General features: G+C 47.3%; 1 long non-coding RNA gene across 1 annotated transcript in view; it reads right to left on the bottom strand.

Moving 5' to 3' along the window:
* Positions 1–23979, bottom strand: part of LOC132709538 (uncharacterized) — a 52258-nt gene extending 28279 nt beyond the window's left edge. Inside the window, exon 1 of the long non-coding RNA XR_009620602.2 lies at positions 23865–23979. This is a non-coding gene — a long non-coding RNA (uncharacterized LOC132709538). The remainder of the gene's footprint in view (positions 1–23864) is intronic.
* Positions 23980–25791: the final 1812 nt, after the last annotated feature.

The raw sequence follows: 25791 nt of genomic DNA, 5'->3' as shown, positions 1-25791 counted from the left end.
GGCTTGGCTTCAAACACTCTGTACCCACCAACACGTAGGTGGCTTAAGTACCAAGGTCATGGCCTAAAGGGAAATCCCAGAAGAAAAGGGGGCCGGATTATGCCTCCTGTTGATGGGACAGTCTTCCTTTTTCATGAAGACGGTCCCTTAGCATGGAGTTGGCAGCAGCCAAACCAGATCTGCTCCGAATCCGGACTCACTTGTGAATGGTCATCATCCATGTTAAGCAATGATCTACAGACATTCATTCCTCTTCTCCCAGCATTGCAGGAACTGCTGAGTGGGTGATATTCCTGAGTGGGCTTCTGCGGGGACAGTCCTGGCCCCATTTTCAGTAGGGCCCTGCCCCATCAGTGCCTGTGGCGCTCTCTCTCTCCCTCCCGCCCCGCTCCCCCTCCCTCTCTCCCTCTCCCTCCCGCCCTCCCTCCCTCTCTCTCTCTCTCTTTGCAGCCCTTGCAGATTAACTGGATTTCTTTACTGACTTGTGCAAAGAATCTCATGACCTCTGGAGTTCTTTTGTCCACATGAACCTTTGATCTTCAACAAAGAGCTACGGAAAATGGCCAACCTGCAGTTGCACCAATCAATTCCACCTCTTGAAATGTTTGAAAACATTTCGCTCGGTGAACATTTTTGGAACTCCAAAGTTTGCACCCTGTTTTAAGCCTGAGCTGCCCAGATAAAGGGATTTCCAGGTTTTCCTAATTATAAATGAATTTGTGGTATTTAGTATAATAAATTGATTCTGCATAATATCAGGAATGCTGTCCAAGATAGCATCAGGGGAAAATGGAGTTTTCAATCCATTTTGCACTGATAATGAGGACGCGACTGATCTTACTCTTCACTTCACTTCACTTCCTTTCTTCACTGCACCCCACATCAAACAGGACCTGCAGTGCAGAAAGGCTAAGACGCCTTCAGCCCTTTGATCCGTCTATGTGAGGAAAGACAGCCCAGAAGGAGAGAAGACAGCTGAAGAAGATAGCTGAACTTGCAGGATGCTATTTGTTTTTTAAAAGACTTTCCTTGTTTTTCTGTGTTTCCATCTCTGTGTCTTTGTAGATGTTGTGACAGTGCTACTTCTTGTCTTTCCTAACACTTTCTGAAAACTCTTTTTTTTTCTGAAATACTTGTCTTCTCTTCTCTTCTTGGCAATTTCTACGGTTTGTTCTGACGTCTGGTATCCTTTAGTATTTCCAACGTTATAATATTTTGCACCATTCTGTAGCTATTAATTGGGTTTATGTTGTATTCTTCTCCTTTAATTAAAATATTTAGTTCCCTCTAGTGTACAATTTTTAAAAAAAAGATGTTTATTGTTTTCTTGACTTAGAAAAATTTCAAAATACGTCAACTTTCCCACAGGAAAGTTTCTTTATAATTAATACCAAAATCATATTTCAAATTTTCGGAGAACTACCGGTTCTCCGAACTACTCAAAATTTCCGCTACCGGTTCTCCAGAACTGGTCAGAACCTGCTGAAACCCACCTCTGATCCTGCCCCTGGAGTGGGGAGGGAATGGAGATTTTACAGTATGCTTCCCCTGACACGCCCAACAAGCCACGCCCAACAAGCCACACCCACAGAACCGGTAGTAAAATTTTTTGAAACCCACCACTGCAGGAGACCCTATACCAGTGATGGTTAACCTTTTCAGCACCGAGTGCCAAAACTGGAGCATGCGTGCACTGGAGCCGCAGAACGGAGAGCAGCTGGCTGGTGTGCATGTGTGCAGTGGCCAGCTGTTCTTCCGGGTTCCATTGCATGCATGCGAGCTGGGCAGCTGCTCCCTTTCGGGTTTTGGCACGTCATGCGCACTGGCCAGTTGGAAGAGCAGCTGGCTGGAAGAGCAGCTAGCCGGCACGCATGTGTGCACAACAGAACCCGGAAGATCAGCTGGCCCCCGCATGCATGCTCCCAGAGAGGGCTCTGCATGGCACCTCTAGCACATGTGCCATAGATTCACCATCAAGGCCCTATACCATCTCAGACAAGTGACTGTCCAGTCTCTTCTTAAAAACCTCCAGGGATTGATGAAATCGCCCACGATTTCTGGTGGCAAGCTGTTCCACTGGTTAATTTGTTCTCACTGTTAGGAAGTTTCTCCTTACTTCCAGGTTGCTTCCCTTTTTGATCAGTTTCCAACCATCATTAGCTTTCTGAAATGCCTCAGCATGTCTCAGTAGCCTGGTTTAGTGCCATCGTCTGGCAGTCTATGGGCAATCAGGTTTTATCATCTTCTAACCATATGGCTCTCTTGGTAGAAATACAGTAGTGTTTGCCATGGCCTTCTCCTGGGCAGTGTGCAGGGATGCATTTGCCATGTAGAAAGTTAGCACCCACCCCTCTCCTAGAAGAATGAAATATTTTGGGAAATATTAAAAAGGCAGAATATTGTATTTCCCTAAAGGAGAAACATGTTCTTGGAGAGCAGCCCCCATCTTTCTTAATAGCCCCAGCAGGACTGGGCCAGCCTATCTAGAAGACAAAAGGCCCTCAGCTCCAGGGTGATGGGATTAGCCCTCACTCAAGATCCAAACCAGGACAAAGCCATTCAGCCACAATAGGAACTGCCTTGCATCAGCCCAAGTTTCAACCAAGCTTGACTCAGAAAACCTACAAAGTTAACTATGACCCCCGTATAGCCCCCTGAGAGGCTGACAACCAATAGAATACATTTCTTGCACAGCAACAGGAAGCTCAAGGGCAAGGCCCAAGAGAGGTTATAAATAACATTCACTCTCCACTCCATGTGGTCAGCTGCCCAGGTCCTGTCCATCAATAAGCCATCTTTCCAATCAGCCTCCATGTTTCCACTGTCTTTCTCCCCACTTGGAACTGAACCAGATGGATGTGTCTTCCAACAGCCATTGTCCCTCAAGTGACCGTCTTCCTCCAGCAACTTCCTTCGTTCATCCCGGGGCCTGCCCATGGGATATGTTAAGTTGGGTGAATGAGGACACAGCAAGCCAGGCAGTGAGTGACAACAGCTCTTTATTGTAGGGTGAGAACCCAGCAACTGACCTGGGGAAACAGTTCCCCTTATATACCTTGCAGCGGTGGTGGTCAGCCAATCAGCTGATGGTCAGTTAATTCAAACTGCCCACCCAAATCTACATACATAACACTTCTCCCCTCCCAGATACATACATAGTCCCTCAGGTGACCAGGGTGTGTCCGCAGCCTAGTTGACCTGCGCAGTTCAGTCGGAGGTGTGGCGTCGAGCAGGTTGGAGGAACTCCCTGTTTCTCCCTGCTCCGCCAATGGAACCTCCGAGAATTCATTGTGGGCGGCGACTTCTTCGGCTGGTCGATCTTCCGCGATGGGGTGCCACTGGATCTCGGGGCCGACAGCTAAGTCCTCCGCTTGACTCAGGCTTGAGTTAGATCGGGAGTTCTGTTGGAAGTTAGGGAGCGGTTCGTCGAAGATGTCTTCTGTGTTGGCGGTTAAACGCTTCCGTAACTGATCAATGTGCCGGCGCCAAATCCTCCCATCTCCCATGTCTACCCTATAAGACTTGGGCCCGGTTACCTGCATGATTATCCTGGTTTCCCAGAGGGGCCCATTCCCGTAATTCTTTGTGAACACTGGTGTCCCTACTGTGAACTCTCTAAGCCTTTTCTCTGCCCCTCTGAAGTTGTCAGGGGAATAGCTGGGGTGTAGCCTGTCTAGGACTCCTCGGAGCTTCCTCTCCATGAGAAGTTCCGCCGGGCTCCAGCCTATGGCAGTGCATGGTGTGGCGTGTTGGGCCGTTAAGAATTTGTCTATCCGTTCCTGCCAGTCCCTGGGGCCTAGGCGTGAGATGGCTTCCTTAGCCGTTCTCACAAATCTCTCCGCCAATCCATTGCTAGCCGGATGAAACGGGGCGAAAAGTACGTGTCTGATCCCCAACTCCACCAAGTACCCCTCAAACTGCGTGGCCATGAACTGGGGCCTGTTGTCTGAAACTAAGGTGTCTAGTAGGCCGTGGGTGGCGAACAACTGCCTTAGCTCCCTAATGACTGCGTCGGTGGTAGTGGCTTTCATAAATCTAATCTCCAGCCACTTTGAGAAGGCATCCACGATGACCATAAATACCTGTCCATGGAACGGGCCAGCAAAATCTATGTGGATCCTAGACCAGGGACCCTGAGGCCGCTCCCACTCCCTTACCGGTGCTGTCGGGGGGTCTGGCTTAGACTCTTGGCAGGGCTGACACTTCCCCACCCATTCAGTGATGTCCTTATCCATGAGAGGCCACCAGACGTAGCTCCTAGCTAATCCCTTCATCCTTATGATCCCGGGGTGTCCCTCATGCAACAGATTCAACACTTTCTCCCTTAGGCACAAGGGAATAATGACCCGATCACCCCACAATAGACAACCCCCTTGCATTGTCAGCTCACCGCTTTTGTTAGCGAAGTGTTTGAATTCCCTGCCCTCAGTCTTTTCCGGCCACCCCCTCGTGACCCAACTCGTGTCTTTACAAATCACATGGTCTTTCGTTGAAGCCCTCGCCATCTCTGTTGAAGTGATGGGTCCCAAGTCCAAGACGTCAATCAGCAGGACTGGGACTCCGGGTGTGGGGTCTTCTATTTTGTCTGGTAATGGGCAACGGCTGAGGGCGTCAGCGTTGCCCATGCTCACCCCTGGTCGATGTACCAGGCAATATGAGTATGCTGCCAGGAAGATAGTCCAGCGTGTCATCCTGGGAGACAGGGCTGCCGGTGTGGGTCGGTCCCCTGCGATGAGACCCAGGAGGGGGCAATGGTCTGTGATGAGGTTGAAGTCTCTGCTGAACAAGTATTCATGGAACATCTTGACTCCTGAGACCGCTGCCAGGGCCTCCTTGTCAAGTTGACTGTAGTTCCTTTTGGTGCTCGAAAGAATCCGGGAGTAGTAGGCGATGGGTGCCTCTAGACCATTTGGTAGTCTATGGCTCAGGACAGCCCCCATGCCGAATGGGGACGCATCACAGACTAGAACAAGGGGAAGCGTAGAGTTGTACTGAATTAGAAAACTCTTGGCCGACAGAAGTTTCTTTACGGCTGCAAACGCAGTAGCCTCAGCTTTCCCCCAAACCCATGTGGACTTCTTGGCCAACAGTCTGTGCAGGGGCTCTGCTACTGTTGCCTTGTCCCTTAGAAAAATGATGTAGAAATTCAACAGTCCCAGGAACGCTTGTAGTTCCTCCTTGTCTTTGGGGGTGGGGGCCTCTTGGATCACCCTAATCTTGCTCTCGGTGGGTTGTATGCCGGTTCCGTCTACCCGATACCCCAAGAATTCCACAGAAGGGACTGCGATCATGCACTTGTTGCGTTTGACCCTGAGTCCGGCACTTCTGAACTTCCCTAGGACTTGTCTAAGTCTCTCCCCTAGCTCTTGCTCGTCTTCTGCGGTGATGAGAACGTCATCAAAGTATGGGACCACCCCGGGGATCCCCTGTAGCAGTCTCTCCATGGTGCTCTGGAACAGTCTGGGAGTTATGCTGACTCCGAATTGGAGCCAGGTACACTTAAAGGCACCTCTATGCGTAACTATAGTCTGTACCTCTGTGGTAGCACCATCTACAGCAACTGCTGATACGCCTGCGCCAGATTGAGTTTCGCGAATATCTTGCCGGGCCCCAGGGAATGCAGCAGATGGTGTACGATCAGAACCGGGTAAGCGCTCTGCTGGAGAGCCTTATTGATTGTACACTTATAGTCCGCGCAGATGTGCACAGACCCATCAGGCTTAACGGGGTCTCCCACCGGGCATGATCGACTGGCATTAGCACCCCTTGCTTAATCAACTTGTCCAGTTCCACATCTATCTTGGGCTTTAGGGCGAATGGTATCCTCCTGGGCTTCAACCGGATGGGGGCAATATTGGGGTCAAGGTTGAATGAAATAGGGGTCCCCACATACTTGCCAAGTCGCTCGTTGAACATGTCCTGGAACTCCTGCATCAGGTCGTCCTTCAGGGTGCTTCGCATGTTGCGGACTCCGGTGAATCCCATGCCCAGGGCCCTGAACCAGTCCATGCCCAGGAGGCTTGGGAGCTTTCCGCTGACTACGATGAGGGGAAGCTTCTCCCAGAATTCCCCGTACTCCATCTGAAAGTCGCCGATTCCTTTCACGGGGATGCGGTTCCCCTGGTAATTGCGCAGTCCAAGCCGCTGGTGCCGTAGGTGCCGTTTCTGGACGCTGGAGACAGCCTTCCGTAGCTTGTCCCAGGACATGATGGTTATTGGAGATCCAGTGTCGATCTCCATAACGCACTCATGCCCCTCGATTTCGACCGTCCTGTAGGTGGGATGTGCAGGTCTGGCCAATTCGAATGGTGCAGGCTTCAAGGTCCTCGGATTTTGCGCTTTTCTGGTAGCCACCCTTCAGGTTGGTTTTCGTCCGCTGTGTCATCTCTGATTGGCTAGCATTGCCCCACGGCTTGTAATGGGGATTCTGCTTGGATCTGCAGACTGCAGTGATGTGCCCCTTCCGCTTGCATTGCCGGCAAATGGCGACTTGGAACTTGTAGGTCTGGTGCGGATGGGGTCCCCCACAGCTCACACAGGCATCTCGGTGACCTCGCCGGTCCTGCCGGTCCTGCTCGGTTCAGCAGACCTCCTCGTCCGACTCTTCCTCGCTGCCCATGCCTACGGTTTCCTGATGAAGCGGGGCTGATTTCTGTGCTGTTCTGCCTTGTGTTGTCCCCTGTAGTCTTTCGGCTGCCTTGGAGGAGGATTTGTGAGCCCTCACCTCATCCAGTGCGATGTGTAATGTGAGATTTGTTTTTGCAAGCAACCTTCTCTGCAAACGAATATCTCTCACTCCACAGATTAGTTGCTCTAGCAGCATCTCATCGAGATCTCAGTACTTGCACTGGTTTGCAGCTTTGCGCAGGGCAGCGACGTACTCGCTGATCGATTCTCCCCCATGCTGCAGCCGTTGCCAGAACTCGTACCGCTGGACGTACTTCGATGGCGTTGGGGTGTAGTGGTCCTTCAGCAGTGTCTGAATCATTTGCCATGAGATGATGTGGACCGAGTTCGGTCAGGGCCTCGGCCATATCGAACACCTTGAGTCCACAATGGCTCAGGAACAGGGCTTTCTTCCATACGTCGGGTAGCCCCTGTAGGTCGCTGGCCACTAGGAAGCATTCGAAGCGGGACATGTAGAATCCCCACTTCTTTTCCATTGGGTTGAAAGGCGCTGGCGGTACGTAGGCAGACATTGTCGATAGATTCTCCAAGTACTCCGCTCGCTCGCCTGGCTGGATTCAGGTTTGTAGCTCTCTCATCGGCTCGTGGCTTTAGCTTTTTCCGTGGCTTCTGGCCTCAAAATCCCACCTTCGTCGCCAATGTTAAGTTGGGTGAATGAGGACACAGCAAGCCAGGCAGTGAGTGATAACAGCTCTTTATTGTAGGGTGAGAACCCAGCAACTGACCTGGGAAAACAGCTCCCTTTATATACCTTGCAGCAGTGGTGGTCAGCCAATCAGCTGACGGTCAGTTAATTCAAACTGCCCGCCCAAATCTACATACATAACAGGATACATGCCTGACATTCTTCCCTCATCCCTCCCAGGAACACACACACACATGAGGACTAATCCAATAGGAGTCAGTGGCTAAATTATCTCCAAGGTCTCTTCCAACCCTTCCAAATTATGATGCAGTTCTTTGCAAACAGCAGTGGGAAAGTATCCCACTTTGGTCTGGGAAAGCGATTCTTTGCCCATCTGATATACTTTTATTTGGGAAAACCAATTTTTCCCAGCAGATAAGCAACATTCAAGGGGAAGTGCTTCAAGGACCCTCTAAAAGGATGCAAATGACCAGCTGTCTACAAGGAGTATAAATCCTTCCCTTCCCCATCATCCAGTCAGAGCTGAAGAAGCTTCTTGGATGAGAAGTGAAATGTCTTCAAAGAAAAACCAGAAAGTCCAGTTGCCTCCTGAAAAAGCACCTTTGGTACATTCAAGGGGAAGATGAACCCAGTGTCTGTCCCCTAACACCTAGGAGAATATTTTTTTTTGCATCTGGAGGAGAAATGAGCAACAATCTGTCTTGGTTCACTTCTGTGACAGGGTCTGCTTTGGGTGTAAATCACACAATACAGCATCTTTTGGGTTTTAGAGTCTTCTTCCATCTACCAAACCCTATAAAATTGTTTAAAACCATTTTATATCTTCATAAAGCACATCAGTAACTATTTAACTTTACTATCCAATCAGTCTCCAATTATCTCCTCTGTGTGTGTGTGTGTGTGTGTGTGTGTGTGCGCACGCACATGTGTGCAGGAGGTAGAGATGAGCGTGAAGGGCTGCTCTATTCAAAATGCCTCTCAGCTGGCTTTCTGCTCTGCTAATTAGACTGACTTGCCAAGTAATAAGGTAAACAATAAGTCAACAGCCGTAGGTCCCCTGGCAATTCTTCAGGGACCTTTTCTGCAATTGTTTTCAGCTCCTGTTTTTAATCAAAAGCAGAACTGCATGTAAGAACCCAATAGACAATCCTCTCCTTTCAATCTCCGAGGCATGAGGCAGGTAGACCAGGTCCCAAAAAGGACAAGTTCTAGGAATGCTAACATTTTGGAAGATAGTCCCAAAGGTGCTTTTTCAGGAGGCAACTGGACTTTCTGGTTTTTCTTTGAAGACGTTTCATTTCTCATCTGAAGAAGCTTCTTGGATGAGAAGCGAAACATCTTCAAAAGAAAAAACCAGAAAGTCCAGTTGCCTCCTGAAAAAGCACCTTTGGGACAACCATGACCTGGAGGACTGAGAATCTCTACAGACTTTTAGCTATACACTTTGGGATGGAGACCTTTGGAATGGGGTGGGAGTAGGAATCAGGGATGAGATCCTACCGGTTGAACAACTAGTTTGTTGAGGTTGCGTGCATGCACAATTTCCATAAAATTGGACTTCCGCGTTGCAAACAAGGAAAGGAGCAAGCTGAGGAGGCACAATTCAATCTGCCACCCCTGATCAGCTGGGCTTCAGAAGCAGAAATAAAGGTCAGTATAACCTGGGGGTGGGGGGGGCACTTTCACAGCAACAGAGAACCGGTTCGGTCTCAGCAGGAAATGGGAACTATCGATTCAGCCAAACCGGTCCGAACCAGTAGAATTCCACCACTGGTAGGAATGGATTTCCAGAGGAAAAAACTGCAGACTACAGGAACCATTTGCACCACTCAGGTGACCCTGAGGACACAGATAAGCCTCCAAGTGGCCTCAAGGACCCTCTAAAAGGATGCAAAGTGATTTATGGCTGTTTTTCACGACCTTTGCCCCATCCCCATGGTCCTATGATCAAAATTCAGATGCTTGGCAGCTGGTTCATATTTATGACGGTCGCAGTGTCCCGGGGTCACATGATCCCCTTTTTGTGACTATCTCACAAGCAAAGTCAATGGGGAACCCAGATTCACTTAACAACCGGGCTACTAACTTACCAACTGCAGTGGTTCGCTTAATAACTGTGGCAAGAAAGGTCATAAAATGGGGCAAAACTCACTTCATAAACGTCTCCCACAATAACGGAAGTTTTGGGTTCAATTGTGATCATAAATTGAGGACAACCTGTAATTATGTAGCTACATGTAAAAGTATGTAAAAATGTAATTATTTCCCCATAATCTTATTCAATTTATACTGTACATTGTGTTCCCACCATTGAGTTTGTAGTCCTAATATTAAGAATGCTTATATAAGGTTCTTAGCATTTTAATATCACACCATTGTGTTGGCAGCATTAACTGTTAGATCTCTTTTTATAGGCTTCACGGAAATAGCAGCAATGTTTATTGAAGTTATTGTATGCTCTTCTATGATCAAAATAAAGACCCGATTTGATATATTCACAGTTTAAATAATAATAATTTGTTTTGGGTGGGAATCATGCTTTATAACTAAAAGAAAAGCCACAATTATAATACTGATTATCTATTGCCTGGATGCTACTACATGGCCGGGCTACAGAGGCGAACAGAGGCGATATTCAGCTGGTTTGAACCGGTTTGCCCGAACCGGTAGCGGAAATCACGGGTGGGCCTGCCCCCACCCCACCCCAGCTCTATGCCATCCTACTTAGGCCCCTTTTTGGGGCTGGGCGCATGCATGGAAGGCAGGCGTGTGCACGAACTTGGCGCGCACACGCATGAAGCAAGCAAACAAGTAATAACATAATGTGAAACCCACCACTGAGCTACACTAATCTACACACTACGCACTGATACACAGATCTTGGGGTGCTGGACTATTTTAGAAGACATTGGATTTGCCATGGCCCAGGGTTGGCCCACTTTCCCCCCTTAACTTTGAGTTTTCTTCAAGCTGGAGTAATAGAAGAGGCAAAAGTACACAGGAGTTTTTTTCTCAGAATCATGATGTGATTCATACAATACGTTAAAACTGTCCTCTTTCACAAGGCATTCAGCCAGGAAGATGTGAGCTGAAGACAGCAATAAAGGGGTTTTTTTTAAAAAAAAGGCTTTAATTTGACAAAGTTTCTCTTTTTAAAAATTTTAAATTTGCAGCCTGCGAGTTAACTGAAGTTGCTCGAGTAGGCACCATATCAATTATAGTCAATAAATTAAGAGCCAATTTGGCTGGTAATTAAGCTGGCAAATTAAAAAAAACCTGGCAGAATCTCCTGCCTGAGGCATAAAACCAGTGGGAGGATTTTGGGCCAGTCACTTTCTCTCAGCCCTAAGAAGGAGACAATGGTAAATCATTTCTGAAATCCTACCGGTTTTGTGGGCGGGGCTTGGTTGGCATGGCAGGGGAAGGATACTGCAAAATCCCCATTCCCCCCCACTCCTGGGTGAAGGATATTGCAAAATCCCCATTCCCACCCCACTCTGGGGCCAGCCACGGGTGGTATTTGTTGGTTCTCCGAACTGCTCAAAAATTCCGCTACCGGTTCTCCAGAACCCGTCAGAACCTGCTGGATTTCACCCCTGATGCAGTGGCTTGTGACTCCCCAGCAGAAATTTTTAAATCAACAGACCTGGGGAAAGGTCATTGCTGTTCATCTCCCTCAGTAGATTTTTTAAATCAAAACTGGTGCTGTATAACACAACAATTATGGGAAAAGATGGTAAAAATTCAGTTGTATTGATTCCAGCTCTTTTATTCTATGCTTTTCAATGCCTTTCAGTTACCCACTAAAACATAGCAGAAACTCATTTTTTCCAATATGCTACCATACTCATTGCAAGAATAATTTTACCAATGATTGAAAGATATAAGAAAGGAGATTGGCTTAGAAAAAAGTGAATTCATTCAGCAAAATTAGCAATGTATTAGAAAGAAATGAAATAGTATGTATGTAAAAGTAATCGAAAAGTAGTGATTATGTGTCTGCATATCTTGAATTCCACTCAAATACTGGAATTTGAGCAGAATTAAGTTTATATTGTTAATGTTGCAATTGAACAGTTGTAAACAAAGTAACTCCTAAAGTTAGAATCATGGGATGTTTCAATTAATCAATGAATCAATTCAATTTAATGAGTTCAAAGGCAATGAACAAAATTTAAGATGGAATTAAAATATATTTGTAATATAATCTAACATAGAATGAAAGGTTGGGAATGGTTAGGGACGGGATCGGAGAAAATTCACCACCTCCCAAGGCTTCTGTTCGAGTGATGAACAGCTCCTGCCAACAAGAAATTCGAAAATGGAAAGAATGAATATGACAATGTATAGAATGTATAAAATCAATAGTATTGTTAAGAAGTACAAGGTAATTAAAAGAGAAAAGGACAAGAAGAAAATGGAATAGTATAAAGGGAAACGGGGGAGAATGTAAATATTAGAAGATGACTACCACGAAATAGCCGTTAAAAGTGTTGTGTGTTTTGTATTTGTCATATTGTATAATAATAATAATAATAATAATAATGATGATGATGATGATGATGATGATGATGATGATGATGAAAGAAAATCTTTTAACATCAAAATCTTGTTTGTAATTTTAACCCAGGACTTCTTGTTCTGTTTTCTGGAATATTTAGTTTAATTCAGAATAGAGTTGGAAGGGACCTTGGAGGTCTTCTAGTCCACCACCCCCACCCCCGCTTAAGCAGGAGAACCTATACTATTTCAGACAAGTGACTGTCCAGTCTCTTCTTAAAAGCCTCCAGTGATAGAGCACCCAGGATTTCTGGTGGCAGGCTGTTCCACTGGTTAATTGTCCCCCACAAACATCTTACACATCCAGTATCTGTGGGACAGGGCAGGAAAGAGCAGCTCCAGGCATACTTGCAGCTGGAAGGAAACTGGCCCCAGAGGTCTCCTGCAAGCCAGCCCCCCCTCTTTCGGAAGGGAGGAGCACCCATTGGGGAGGACTTCCCAGGCAGGCTCAGAAGACCCCCCCCCCAGGGGGGCTCCCAAGTTAGAACCTTGAATGTGACTGGAGACATGGAGAAAAATGAGTGGTGGAATTCAAAAAATTTTACTACTGGTTCTGTGGGTGTGGCTTGGTGGGTGTGGCTTGGTGGGCGTGGCAGGGGAAGGATACTGCAAAATCCCCATTTCCTCCCGATCAGCTGGGACTCAGAAGGCAGAGAATAGATGGGGGCGGGGCCAGTCAGAGATGGTATTTACCAGTTCTCCGAACTACTCAAAATTTCCGCTACGGGTTCTCCAGAACTGGTCAGAACCTGCTGAAACTCACCTCTGGGAAGGGGGCTAGAACCAGTGGTGGGCTGCTGTCGGTTCAGACCAGTTTGGGTGAACCAATAATTGTGACCTTCGGGTGGGCTCGCTCACCCGCCCCAGTGTTATGCCATCCTATTTAGCCACGTTTTTTTAAGCCGCGTGCAAGCTATCTGCGTGAGCAAAGTGCATCCGTGGAAGGCATGCACACTCACATTTTCGGTGCTGGGTGAACAAGTTGTTAATCCATGTGCCGCCCACCTCTGGCTAGAACCTCTGGCTAGAACCTCTGGCTAGAACTCTGCCCTGAATGAAGAGTTGCCTTATGGAAGCAAACAAATGTAATAAGGAAATAATAACTAAACGTCTAAGGAGATTCTCAGTCATCCGTGTCATGGTTGTCCCAAAGGTGCTTTTTTGAGTGGCTGTGTAGGAGATTAGCACCCACCCCTTTCCTAGAGGAATGAAATATTTTGGGAAATAATTAAAAAGGCAGAATATTATGTTTCCCTGGATGAGAAATGGAGAAGCATATTTTACAGATAAAGCAGCTCCCATCTTCCTGCCCCCACCCTTTTGTTAATGGGCCAGAGGCAGAAACAGAATCTTTGTCAATGGATCTCATCTGCAAGACAATGGGACCCATCTAGGACAAAAACTCACCACATGGCACCTGGGAAGATTACATTAGCCAGCAGGGCTAGCTAAGACCCCCACCCCCTGGAAGTCTGACAACCAATCAGGATACTCTTTCTGGGCCCCAGGAAGTTCAAAGCCAGAGAGAGAGCATAAAACCCGGAGACTCGCTGTATCTGCCCTGTTCTGTTCAGGAACTCAAGCCATGTGATCCTGTCCACCATTAAACCATCTTTCCAAGCAGTCTCCATGTTTCCAGTGTCTTCTTCCCCACTTGGAGCCGAACCCAGAAGGATATTTCTTCCTACAGCTGAAGAAGCTTCTTGGACGAGAAACGAAATGTCTTCAAAGAAAAACCAGAAAGTCCAGTTGCCTCTTGAAAAAAGCACCTTTGGGATAAATAATAACTAATCGATAAATAAAAGTAAAATCAAACCACATTTAATTTTAGCCAGGACTCTGCCTACTTGGAGTAACATTTTGGGTTCCTGGAATTGCCCTTATGGATGGGGGCTAAAGAGTCTGGGAAAACTTGAACCCACCACTTCCTCTCCCAGATTCCAAAGGGGGAGGAGGGTCCTGAGTGACCCCTTCGTACCTGGGTGCATCGAAGGCATTAAACTCTTAGTGAGTGAATTCACCCATCTTCTAGATTTCCCCAATAAATTGCTCCCCAAATTTAGTTGAAACAGGAGGGATTCACACAATTTTTTTTTTTTTTAAATTTGATTTATATGCTGCCCTTCTCCGGAGACTCAGGGTGGCTTACAATGCGTTAAGCAATAGCCTTCATCCTTTTGTATATTTATACAAAGTCAGCTTATTGCCCCCACAACTGGGTCCTCATTTAACCTACCTTAGAAAGGATGGAAGGCTGAGTCAACCTTGAGCCTTGGCGAGATTCGAACCCTGCAGTAATTGCAGGCAGCTGTGTTAATAACAGGGTGCATTAAACCTCTGTACTACCAAGGCTCCTATCCTGTTAAGCCACAGAAAAAAATCGAGTTCAGTTACTATAAATGCAGTTTTTAGGCTCGCAACAGACCTGGTTAACTTCCTCCCACCCCACCCCCATATTTTATACTCAAAAACGGGGTCTGAGCTGCTACAGAGGGAAACCAGCCCCACCTCCAGCATTAAAACTCCCTCCGGATCCAAGCAGCCTCCGAAGGTTTCTTAGAAGATAAAAGGGCTGTGGGCTGAACTCAGATCTAAGCTTGGAAGAGAGCCCAGGAAAAAAAAAAGATTTAAGAAAGATAAAATAAGGTTTGTAGACAACATCTTGAGGGAGAAGATGTGGGAGCTGTTGGGGAGTACGTTGGTCTGCAGATACTTGGCTCGTGCTCAAAGGGCTACTGAACATGTATCTGGGATTAAAGCCATAAATATTACAGAAAAATGATGCTTCTGCAATTTCCTCTTTTCTTTTCAAATCTGGAAAAATAGGAGCATCCTGGAAATGCACGTTGATTACGGTCTTTCAACCATCCCTTTCTTCTCTTTTCCCCTGGAAAATAGTCTCCCTTGGAATTTTGCAAGTATCTTTCCTTTTTTTTCAGTTTGTTTGACTTGAAATGATGTGACAGGTTTTATATTTGTTCGTGGTAATAAAAGAGGGAAATACAGGGGAAAAAAGATATTATTTTTCTTCTAATCCAGCCGCCATTGATCCATCAATGGATTTATTGACCCTGATCAATACCTGGCCTTTTAAAAACAAAATAACCCAGGAGAACAATCTGCTTCCTCTGGAGTTGTCTTAGTTTTATTCAGGGTTGTAAGAACCAGCCACTTGAACTGTGACCTGGTCTCGCCCCCTTCTTTTCATGCTTCTCAATCTGCATCTTTCATTTACAATGCATTTTGTATGTAAATTAAACTTACATATCATATCCTATTGAGGGAGGACCCCCTTCTCCTGGAAGAATTTATTTATTTATTTATTTTATTTAATTTCTATACTGCCCTTCTCCTGCGGAACTCAGGGCAGTGTACAGCCAAGATAAAACATAGCATATAAAATTTAAAAAACGATTTAAAAAACAATTAAATAATTTTGGCCCAAGTTTAAAACAACCCAATTAAAACCGAATTCAATTAAAAACTGAGAGGATGGGATCAAGCCAGCCCAGCTAGATGGAATAGGTGTGTTTTCAGGGCCCGACGAAAAGTCCGGAGGTCTGATATCGTGCGTATCTCAGGGGGTAGGTCGTTCCAGAGGGCAGGTGCCGCCACAGAGAAGGCTCTCCCCCTGGGGGTCAGCAGCCGACATTGTCTGGCCGACGGCACACTGAGGAGGCCCTCTCTGTGCGAGCGAACCGGTCGGTGGGAGGCTATTGGTGGCAGAAGGCGGTCTTGCAAATACCCCGGCCCTAAGCCATGGAGCGCTTTAAAGGTGGTCACCAACACCTTGAAGCGCACCCAGAAGACCACAGGAAGCCAGTGCAGCTCGTGCAGGAGAGGTGTCATATGTGAGCGCCCTGTCGCTCCCATAATCCCCTGCGCGGCCGCATTCTGGACCAACTGCAGCCTCCGGGTGCACCCCAAGGGGAGCCCCATGTAGAGAGAGAGAGAATGAGATATTTTGAGAAATATTGAAAAGGCAGAATATTATATTTCCCTAAAGGAGGAAGGGAGAAACATGCTTTTGGAGACAGAAAGAGACAGCCATGACCACTTTTCTTAATAGCCCCCATCAGATATTTTTTGCCCATTAAGAAAGACTGGGCCATCCTATCTACAAAACAAAAGACTTCCAGCTCTAGGATGATGGGATTAAGACATCACCCTCCAGGACGTAATAAGATTAGCAGCAGAGTTCACCACATTGCACAATCTCCTAAGGACGTTGCATCAGAGTCCAAACTTCAACCAAACCTGAGAGCTCAGACAACTTACAGAGCCAGCTATGACCCTGATAGCAGCCAATAGAATACATGTTCTTGCACAGGGACAGGAAGCTCAAGTTCAAAACCCAAGAGAAGGTATAAAAAACCCCAACTCTCAACTCCATGTGGTCAGCTGCACCAGAGAACCATGTGCTTGGTGGTTCTGCTTCATCATTAAACTATCTTTCCAATCAGCCTCCATGTCTGTCTTTCTCCCAGCTTGGAACTGAACCAGATGGATATTTTTTCCAACAATTTCTTATCCAGGTTTCATGTCATATCCAGATTTTGGCTACCACATTTTTGACAACTGAATGAACTAGATCCTCTGATTTAACTTTAAGTCACCAAAACAAGTAGCTAGTCCTCAACATTTCTAGAGAGACAAACCAATGCATACAGGAAGCACTCTGTCTTGCCACTGGTTGAAAAAACAAACCCGCTCCCACCTTCTTTTTGGATCGGACCAATGAGAGAGTTCACCTCAGTGATTGGCCTGGAAGCTGTGATGTCCACTGAGACAGAGCAGGATAAGATTTATAGTTCAATTGTTTGGAGCTGGAACTACAATCCCAGGGTGTTTTGTGTGTTTTTTTTTCTCTCCCCACAAACAGCCCCAGAAACATCCAGATTTACTGTGGCTATAACAGGAAAGCAGAGAGTATGTGGAGGAAATAAAAGTACAGAAAAGACGGGTGTTTGCTATAACTCCAGGCTGAAAGGTTTACAGCTTTGTTATGCTTGTCTTTCTTCTAAATCACCCTGGCGCCCAGATGTCAGCGCAAGCTCTGGGGGGACAGTTCAGGCTGCTACGTGCTCAGGTTGCCTGATATGGGTTGCAGCACTCCGCACAGCCCCTAGAGGGCAGTACGGACAGCAGCATTGTGCCTTGTTGTGTTCCCCTGGTGGACATCCAGAGTTTGCAGGCCAGATAGAGAGCCCGGACTGCCTTGGATTCCCAGCTCCAAATATCACACACACACACACACACACACACACACACACAGTAATTTGATGGCCCCTTAGATATACTTTCACCAGGACAATCTGTCCCCAACTCCCTTTTGGGTCTTCCAATGGTCCATCCAGAATTGCTGTAATTGAGTCCATCCATCTTGCTCTTCTCTTTTCTTCCACCTTTCCCAGCATTATAGTAGACGGCTACAGTCTCTGGATGGATAGCACTTCCTAGTGAATAGCACCACCATAGTGTTTTATGGCATTATCTGAATGGTTTACAGGGTCAGCAATTTGCCCCCAGCAATCTGGATCCTCATTTTACTGACCTCGGACAGATGGAAGGGTGAGTCAATCTTGAGCCGGTCAGGATTGAACTCCTGGCTGTGGGCAGAATTAGCATGCAATGATGCACTTTAGCCACTGCACCTCCACGGCATAGATGATAGATAGATAGATAGATAGATAGATAGATAGATAGATAGATAGATAGATAGATAGATAGATAGATGAGAGAGAGAGAGAAAGAGATGATAGATAGATAGATAGATAGATAGATAGACAGATAGATAGATAGATAGATATGATAGAGATAGATAGATGATAGATAGATGATAGATAGATAGATAGATATGATAGAGATAGATAGATAGATAGATAGATAGATAGATAGATAGAGACAGATGGATAGATGAGAGAGAGAAAGAGATGATAGATAGATAGATAGATAGATAGATAGATAGATAGATGAGAGAGAGGGAAAGAGATGATAGATAGATAGATAGATAGATAGATAGATAGATAGATAGGATAGAGATAGATAGAGATAGAGATAGATAGATAGATAGATAAGAGAGAGAGAGAAAGAGATGATAGATAGATAGATAGATAGATAGATAGATAAATAGATAGATAGATAGATAGAGAGATAGAGAGATAGAGAGATAGAGAGATAGATATGATAGAGATAGATAGATGATAGATAGATGATAGATAGATAGATAGATAGATATGATATAGATAGATAGATAGAGATAGATAGATAGATAGATAGATAGATAGATGAGAGAGAGAGAGAAAGAGATGATAGATAGAGATAGATAGAGATGATAGAGATAGATGATAGATAGATGATAGATAGATAGATAGATATGATAGAGATAGATAGATAGATAGATAGAGATAGATAGATAGATAGATGAGAGAGAGAGAAAAGAGATGATAGATAGATAGATAGATAGATATGATAGAGATAGATAGATAGATAGATAGATATGATAGAGATAGATAGATAGATAGATAGATAAGAGAGAGAAAGATGATAGATAGATAGATAGATAGATATGATAGAGATAGATGATAGATAGATATGATAGAGATAGATAGATAGATAGATAGATAGATAGATAGATAGATAGAGATAGATAGATAGATGAGAGAGAGAGAGAAAGAGATGATAGATAGATAGATAGATAGATAGATAGATAGATAGATAGATAGGTAGGTAGGTAGGTAGATAGATAGATAGAGATGAGAGAGAGATAGATGATAGATAGATAGATAGATAGATAGATAGATAGATAGATAGATAGATAGAGATGATAGAGATAGATGATAGAGAGAGAGAGAGACGAGAGAGACAGAGAGATGGAGATGGAGATGGAGGTAGATAGATGAAGGTGGCTTGTACTGGCTTGCAAGAGACAATTGTTCCATCTTCTGGAGATTTGCAAGTCAGCAGAGAGAAGTGCTGAGCCATCTAACACACCAACAGTGTTTGGCAATCAGCAGTGCAGAGCGATGGTGGCAATGAAGACAGCAGAACCACCTGCTAAATATTTACCAACAAACATCTGCAGATGCAGATAGTCCTTGTTACAAGTAAATGCCTTATTCTCCAATATGTAAATAGTGTATAACCAGAGTATTAGGGGTTAACTTATTCTTCATCATTTAATATATTCATATTTAACCACTCCCACATCTTGCTCCGCCTTGTGTATATAAAAGGAGATGTATGCACCTCCTCCTTGCTTCTATCTTATTTATTTTTATTTTATTTGTTTAAATTTCTATACCGCCCTTCTCCAATGTAGGACTCAGGGCGGTGAACAGCCAAAGTAAAAACAAGACATACATACAAAACATACAAAATCTAAAATCTGTCTAAAATAATTAAATAATTTTGGCCGTAATTAAAACATTCCAATTTAAAATCCGTTTAAAATTTGACTCAAGCCAGCCCAGCTAGTTGAAATAAATGGGTTTTTAGGGCCCGACGAAAAATCCGGAGGTCTGTTATTGTACGTAGCTCTGGGGGGAGGTTGTTCCAGAGGGCGGGCGCCGCCACAGAGAAGGCTCTCCCCCTGGGGGTCGCCCGCCGACATTGTCTGGCGGACGGCACCCTGAGGAGGCCCACTCTGTGGGAGCATACTGGCCGGTGGGAGGCTATTGGTGGCAGAAGGCGGTCTCGTAAGTACCCCGGCCCTAAGCCATGGAGCGCTTTAAAGGTGGTCACCAGCACCTTGAAGCGCACCCGGAAGACCACCGGGAGCCAGTGCAGCTCGCGCAGGAGAGGTGTCACGTGGGAGCGCCTCGTCGCCCCCAAAATCCCCCGCGCGGCCGCGTTCTGGACCAGCTGGAGCCTCCGGGTGCACCCCAGGGGGAGCCCCATGTAGAGAGCGTTGCAGTAGTCCAGGCGGGAAGTGACGAGTGCCTGAGTGACTGTGCGTAGGGAGTCCCGATCTAGAAAGGGGCGCAACTGGCGTATCAGGCGGACCTGATAAAAAGCCCCCCTGGCCACGGCCGCCAAATGATCTTCTAACGACAGCCGTGCGTCCAGGAGGACGCCCAAGTTACGAGCCCTCTCCGTGGGGGCGAGTGATTCGCCCCCAATAGCCAGCGATGGCGTCAGCTGGCTATATCGGGACGCCGGAAGCCACAGCCACTCGGTCTTGGAGGGGTTGAGCTGGAGCCTGTTTCTCCCCATCCAGGCCCGCACGGCCTCCAGGCACTGGGACATCACTTTAAGGGCATCATTGGGGTGGCCTGGGGTGGAGATGTACAGCTGGGTGTCATCAGCGTACTGATGGAACTCCACCCCGAAGCCACGGATGATCTCACCCAGCGGCTTTACATAAATGTTGAACAGAAGGGGCGAGAGGACCGACCCTTGTGGCACCCCACAAGCAAGGTGCCTCGGGGTCGACCGCTGCCCCCCTGTCAACACAGATTGCGACCGGTCAGAGAGGTAGGAGGAGAACCACCGCAAAACGGTGCCTCCCACCCCCAACCCCGCCAACCGGTGCAACATGATACCATGGTCGATGGTATCAAAAGCCGCTGAGAGGTCTAACAGGACCAGGATAGAGGAGCAACCCCTATCCCGGGCCCTCCAGAGATCATCCACCAATGCGACCAATGCCGTTTCCGTGCTGTGCCCAGGCTGGAAGCCGGACTGGAGCGGGTCTAGATAGACAGCTTCATCCAGGTACCGGAGAAGCTGTTGCGCCACCACACTCTCAACAACCTTCGCAATGAAGCGAAGGTTGGAGACTGGACGATAGTTAGCCAAAACAGCCGGATCCAGAGAAGGCTTCTTGAGGAGGGGCCTCACCACCGCTTCTTTCAAAGCGGCCGGCAGGACCCCCTCACTCAAAGAAGCGTTAACAATCTTCTGGAGCCAGCCTCGTGTCACCTCCCGGGAAGCCAGTACCAACCAGGAGGGACACGGGTCCAATAAACATGTGGTCACGTTCAGCCGTCCCAGGACCCTGTCCATGTCCTCGGGAGCCACAGGATCGAACTCCCCCCAGATAACACTCTCAAGACCTGCCTCAGTCATCCCGTCTGGACATACCCAGTCAGAGGCCAGCCCTTCCCGAATCTGAGCGATTTTGTCATACAGATACTGCACAAAATCCTCAGCTCGACCCTGCAAGGGGTCATCCCGCACTTCCAGATGGAGGAGGGAGCGGGTCACCCTAAACAGGGCGGCCGGGCGATTATCTGATGACGCGATAAGAGCGGCAAAATAGTTAGTTTTCGCCGCTTTTATCGCCACTAGGTAGGTCTTAATATGAGACCTCACCAGTGTTCGGTCAGGTTCGGAGCGGCTGGTCCTCCAACTACTCTCCAGGCGTCTTTTTCGGCACTTCATCTCCCTAAACTCCTCGGAAAACCAAGGAGCTAGGTGAGTTCGGTGCCGGGTCAGAGGCCGCAAAGGCACGACTCGGTCCAAGGCCCCGGCAGCCGCACTATCCCAGGCGGCCACCAGGTCTTCAGCCGAGTCATGAGCCAGAATCTCAGGAAATGGCCCAAGCTCCATCTGGAACCTATCAGGGTCCATCAGGCGCCTGGGGCGGAACCACCTGGTCGGTCCCACCTCCCTGCAGCAGGGTGCAGCGGTTAGAAAGTCCAGTCGAAGGAGCGAGTGGTCAGACCATGACAAGGGTTCGATGGCTATATCCCCTATATCAAGGCCACTCAACCACTGACCAGAGACGAAAACTAAGTCCAGAGTGTGTCCTCCTGTGTGAGTGGGGTCATGAATTAACTGAGTAAGGTCCATGGCCGTCATGGAAGCCATGAACTCTCGAGCCACCTCAGACGTTTCACCGATAGATGGCAGGTTGAAATCCCCCATGATGGCAAGTCTGGGGGTGCCCACCGCCACCTCGGCTATAACGTTAAGGAGCTCGGGCAGGGCCGTTGCCACGTGGCAGGGAGCCAGGTACGTGACCAACAGGCCCATCTGTACTCCACGACCCCACTTCACAAAGAGGGACTCACATCCGGCTATCTGTGGAACAGTGGTCTCCCTTGGATCCAGACCTTCCTTTATAATAACCGCCACCCCCCCGCCCCTGCCCTGAGCCCTCGGCTGATGAAATGCACGGAAGCCTGGTGGGCATATATCCACGAGGGGGACTCCCCCTTCCTGGCCCAACCAGGTCTCCGTAATGCCCGCCAGGTCCGCCTCCCCCTCCTGAATAAGATCGTGAATGAGGGGGGCTTTATTAACAACGGACCTGGCGTTGCACAACATCAGCCGGAGGCTCTGGCCCTGAGAATCTGAACAACCTGGGGAACAAGAAAAGCATTGGGGACCGGAATGCGCAATCGCTCTAAGATAGCGAGTGCGCATTCCCCGCACATGATATGGTCCCCAGCTTCCGCCATATCTGCCCCTCCCACTCACTGTGCTGATGGAACAGCCCTCTTCAAATCGAACTCCAACCCCCTCCCCGACCTCCGGTTCTACGTCCCTAATGTCGCAGCCCTTCGCTGAGGCTGGTCTTGAACCCGGTGGATTTCCCCCAGAACCCACCCTAATCCCCCCCGAACCCCTTAAAATTTTTGTTAAAAACTCACTAAAAAACCCACTTAAAAAACCCCTCAAACTCTTCTTAGCCGCATGCCATCTCTCGGGGCTCCAACGCCCGTCATCAAGATAGGCCCTCGATAACGAAGAGGGCCAGACCTGCGAGAGGGGGGAGTCTCGCAGGGCACGAAGGTCATTCACCGAGTACATCAAAGATCAAAGGGAGGTGATAGTCCATGGCCAATAACCAGGGGCCAATTTGATGTTATCACAGTCAGAAGGAGTGAAATGCCAGGCTTCAATAGAGTTCCAATGGAGCATGTGAGACCTCAGTGCCCTCTCACGGCAATGGCGGGAGTAAAATGCTGTTTCGGTCCGGCAGAGGGTGACCCAGCCCTCCTCTCCTATCTGTGATTATTCAGTGAATATAGAATGCCTACTGTAAATAAATAGTGTTTTGTTTGAATACTTTATTCTCAAGTCAATTATTGAGTCTGATCCTTAAAATATTGCAACAATCTGGTAGCAGAGGATGGTTGAATTGACTCAATAAAACTTTAAATATGTCTAAGAGAGAAAACTCCAGAAACAAGAGAGAAAGACCCAACACCAGGGCATACAGTAAAGAAATGGAAGCAGATCAAGAAATGATCGATGAATACACAACTGTAATATCGAGAGAATCTGAAGACTACACTACAGACAACGAAGAAATAATGGATGAAACTGATGACCAAGAAGAAAACGAGATAGAAAACAACGAACTCAGGTCAGAGATACTGAGACTCTTAAAAAGTCAAAAGAATGACGAAAATCTCATCGCGAACCTCCAAGACATAATAAGAAACAACGGAGCAGCGAGAGAGAAACACATCGTAACAGATGAACCTAAAGATTCAAAAATGGTGAGCGAACTGCCTGCAGATAAAAATATAACAAAAAAGAAGATTAACAGTCCCACGCAAAATTTTGAATGGCAGCCATCTTGGTTCCAACAGACCACTAAGATGAGCGAAGCAGAGCCAATCAGAAAGCAGGATTCAAAATATCTGGCGCGAAAAGCCTTACACGATGCAAAAAACAAAAAGGAGAAAATTTACTCCTCAGAAGAATCAGACACAGACATTGAAGAAACTTCAATAGAAATGCAAATAAAGTCAGCAATGAAAACGCTTTTTGCAGCATTCGGTCCAAAATTGAAAATCACAAAAGAATCAACAGAAGATAGCAGTCGAAAAATAAAGAAAAAGCAAACAAGCGAGCAAAAGTCTCAGGATCTACCCGCGTCTATCCAAACGACGAGAGCACCGACGCCTGAACCCAGAGAGCCCTGCAGATACCACCCCACACCACAAACGATCCCAGGAACCATCGATCTCAACAAGAATCATCTCAACGAAAGAAAACGAGCGCCTGCTGTCACCTGGACTCCCAAGATCGAGCCGGAGACCGATTCGTCAGAAGAAGAACGCTACGAGGGGGCTGCAGCAGCGAGAACCTCTCCCGACAGCTCCAGGAGCGAAATGAACAACGCGCATGTGCAGAACTACCCAAACAGCTTCGGAGGACATGAAGAACATGAAGTCAATTATTGAGTCTGATCCTTAAAATATTGCAACAGTCCTCAAGTTAGGGGCGCTAGGGGGCTTAGGGCAGACGTTGTTTCAGCCATTGCGTAGATGAGTGAATAGAACTCATCAAATTTGCAGATGGCACTTAAGCTGGCAGGGACAGCCAACACCCCGGAAGACAAGCTCAGGATCCAAAATTTCTTGATAGACTTGACCAATGGGCCCCATCCCACCACATGAAATTTAATGTGGAGAAAAGCAAGGCAATCTTTCTGCTTTTCTGGGTGTGTTAGGCCCTATCCAACAAGAAAGAAGAGGGGGGAGCCAGTCTGGAGATTTGGCATTCCCCTCCCCTCTGCCTTTTGTGTTTCCTGCTTTTCTCTAAAAGAACCAAAAGACGGGAAATGGAAGTCGGAGCGTTGGGCAATTAATCAAAACCACTAATAAATTTCCTGCCTGACATTCCAAGGAGCCACCTGCAAATCATCCCATATTTGCCTCTGGGGGTTTTCATAAATCCGTTTAATTAAGTGAAATCTTTTAAAATTAAATGATAACGAATGGCATAAAATTCTTCCTTGGTGAGTGAACTGCGAGGAGGCAGGTGGCAGGGCCTTTGGAAGCCCGAAAGGGCAGCCGAACTCCATCCCGCTTCTCCCCCACTGAGCCCCCTCGGCCAGCCCTGGGCTGGTCCTGGGGTCTCAGCCACGGAGGGAGCAGAAGCAGCAGCAGCAGCAGCAGGCAAAGTGAGGAGAGGGCAAGAAAGGAGGAAAGTGGGACACTCTGGCCCTGCGGCACAATGGCACCTGGTTTGCACGCACACATTTTCCGCAAGGTTTGCTGGTTTCCATACTTTTCATCCAAAACGGTACTTTAATTAACGTTAAAGGGGAAGTCGAGCTCTGCTGCAATCATCTCTCCTGCCCCAAATTCCTCTTCTCTTTGATTAAGACCTGACCTACATTTTTGGGAGAGATGGTCTTGGGGGCTGCAAGCTATCTGAGCCCCGTGGCTGCTTCCCGGAATGAGGACTCGGGGGGGAGGGGGTCTCCAGAAGCCCTCAGGCCCCCTTGGCTAAAAGCCTCTGAGGGGCTGGCTTATGCCAGGGAGGGGGGAAATCTCGTGGTTTCAAGCCAGAAAAATCAGAAGTGAGGCCAGCCCCAAGGCTACAGGGGTTGGGGCTGGATGAGGAGGGTCAGACTCAGATAAATACAATGAAGGTTATATTTAAATACAGTGAAGATTTAAATACAATGAAGGTTTCTACAGGCAAAAACACGGCTGTTACATGGGTTCACCTGTGTTCCCCATCATAGCCAATCTCTACATGGAAGAGGTAGAAACCAAAGCCCTAGATTCCTTTCCAGGAATTCCACCCACTCACTGGTATAGTTATGTGGATGATACTTGGGTCAAGATCAAAACACAGGAAATAACAACAACAACAACAACAACAGATAATAATAACAGATTAAGAGAGTTGGAAGGCACCTTGTAGGTCATCTAGTCCAAGCAGGAGACCCTATAGAAATAAAAATTATCCTTATCCTTACACCGTTTCTGTTAGATGTTTTGTGCTAGCCATGGCAGTCTCTTCAAAGGCCACCAGATGGGGGCAAAGAGGCACCTTTGATCCCACTGGTGGGTCAAGGGGCTCCAGCCCCTGCAGCCCCATTGGGGAGAGTTAATGGCCCTCCAGCCCCCTCACACACATGGGTAAGGGAGGGGCCAGGGGCCCCTATAAGAACCCCTGCACAGGGGCTGCTCCCTGCTTTTTCC

The sequence above is a fragment of the Pantherophis guttatus genome, chromosome 16 (genome assembly GCF_059756535.1).
Source record: "Pantherophis guttatus breed Tessera chromosome 16, ASM5975653v1, whole genome shotgun sequence".
NCBI lineage: Eukaryota > Metazoa > Chordata > Lepidosauria > Squamata > Colubridae > Pantherophis > Pantherophis guttatus.
This window is presented reverse-complemented; position numbering and strand designations above follow the sequence as displayed.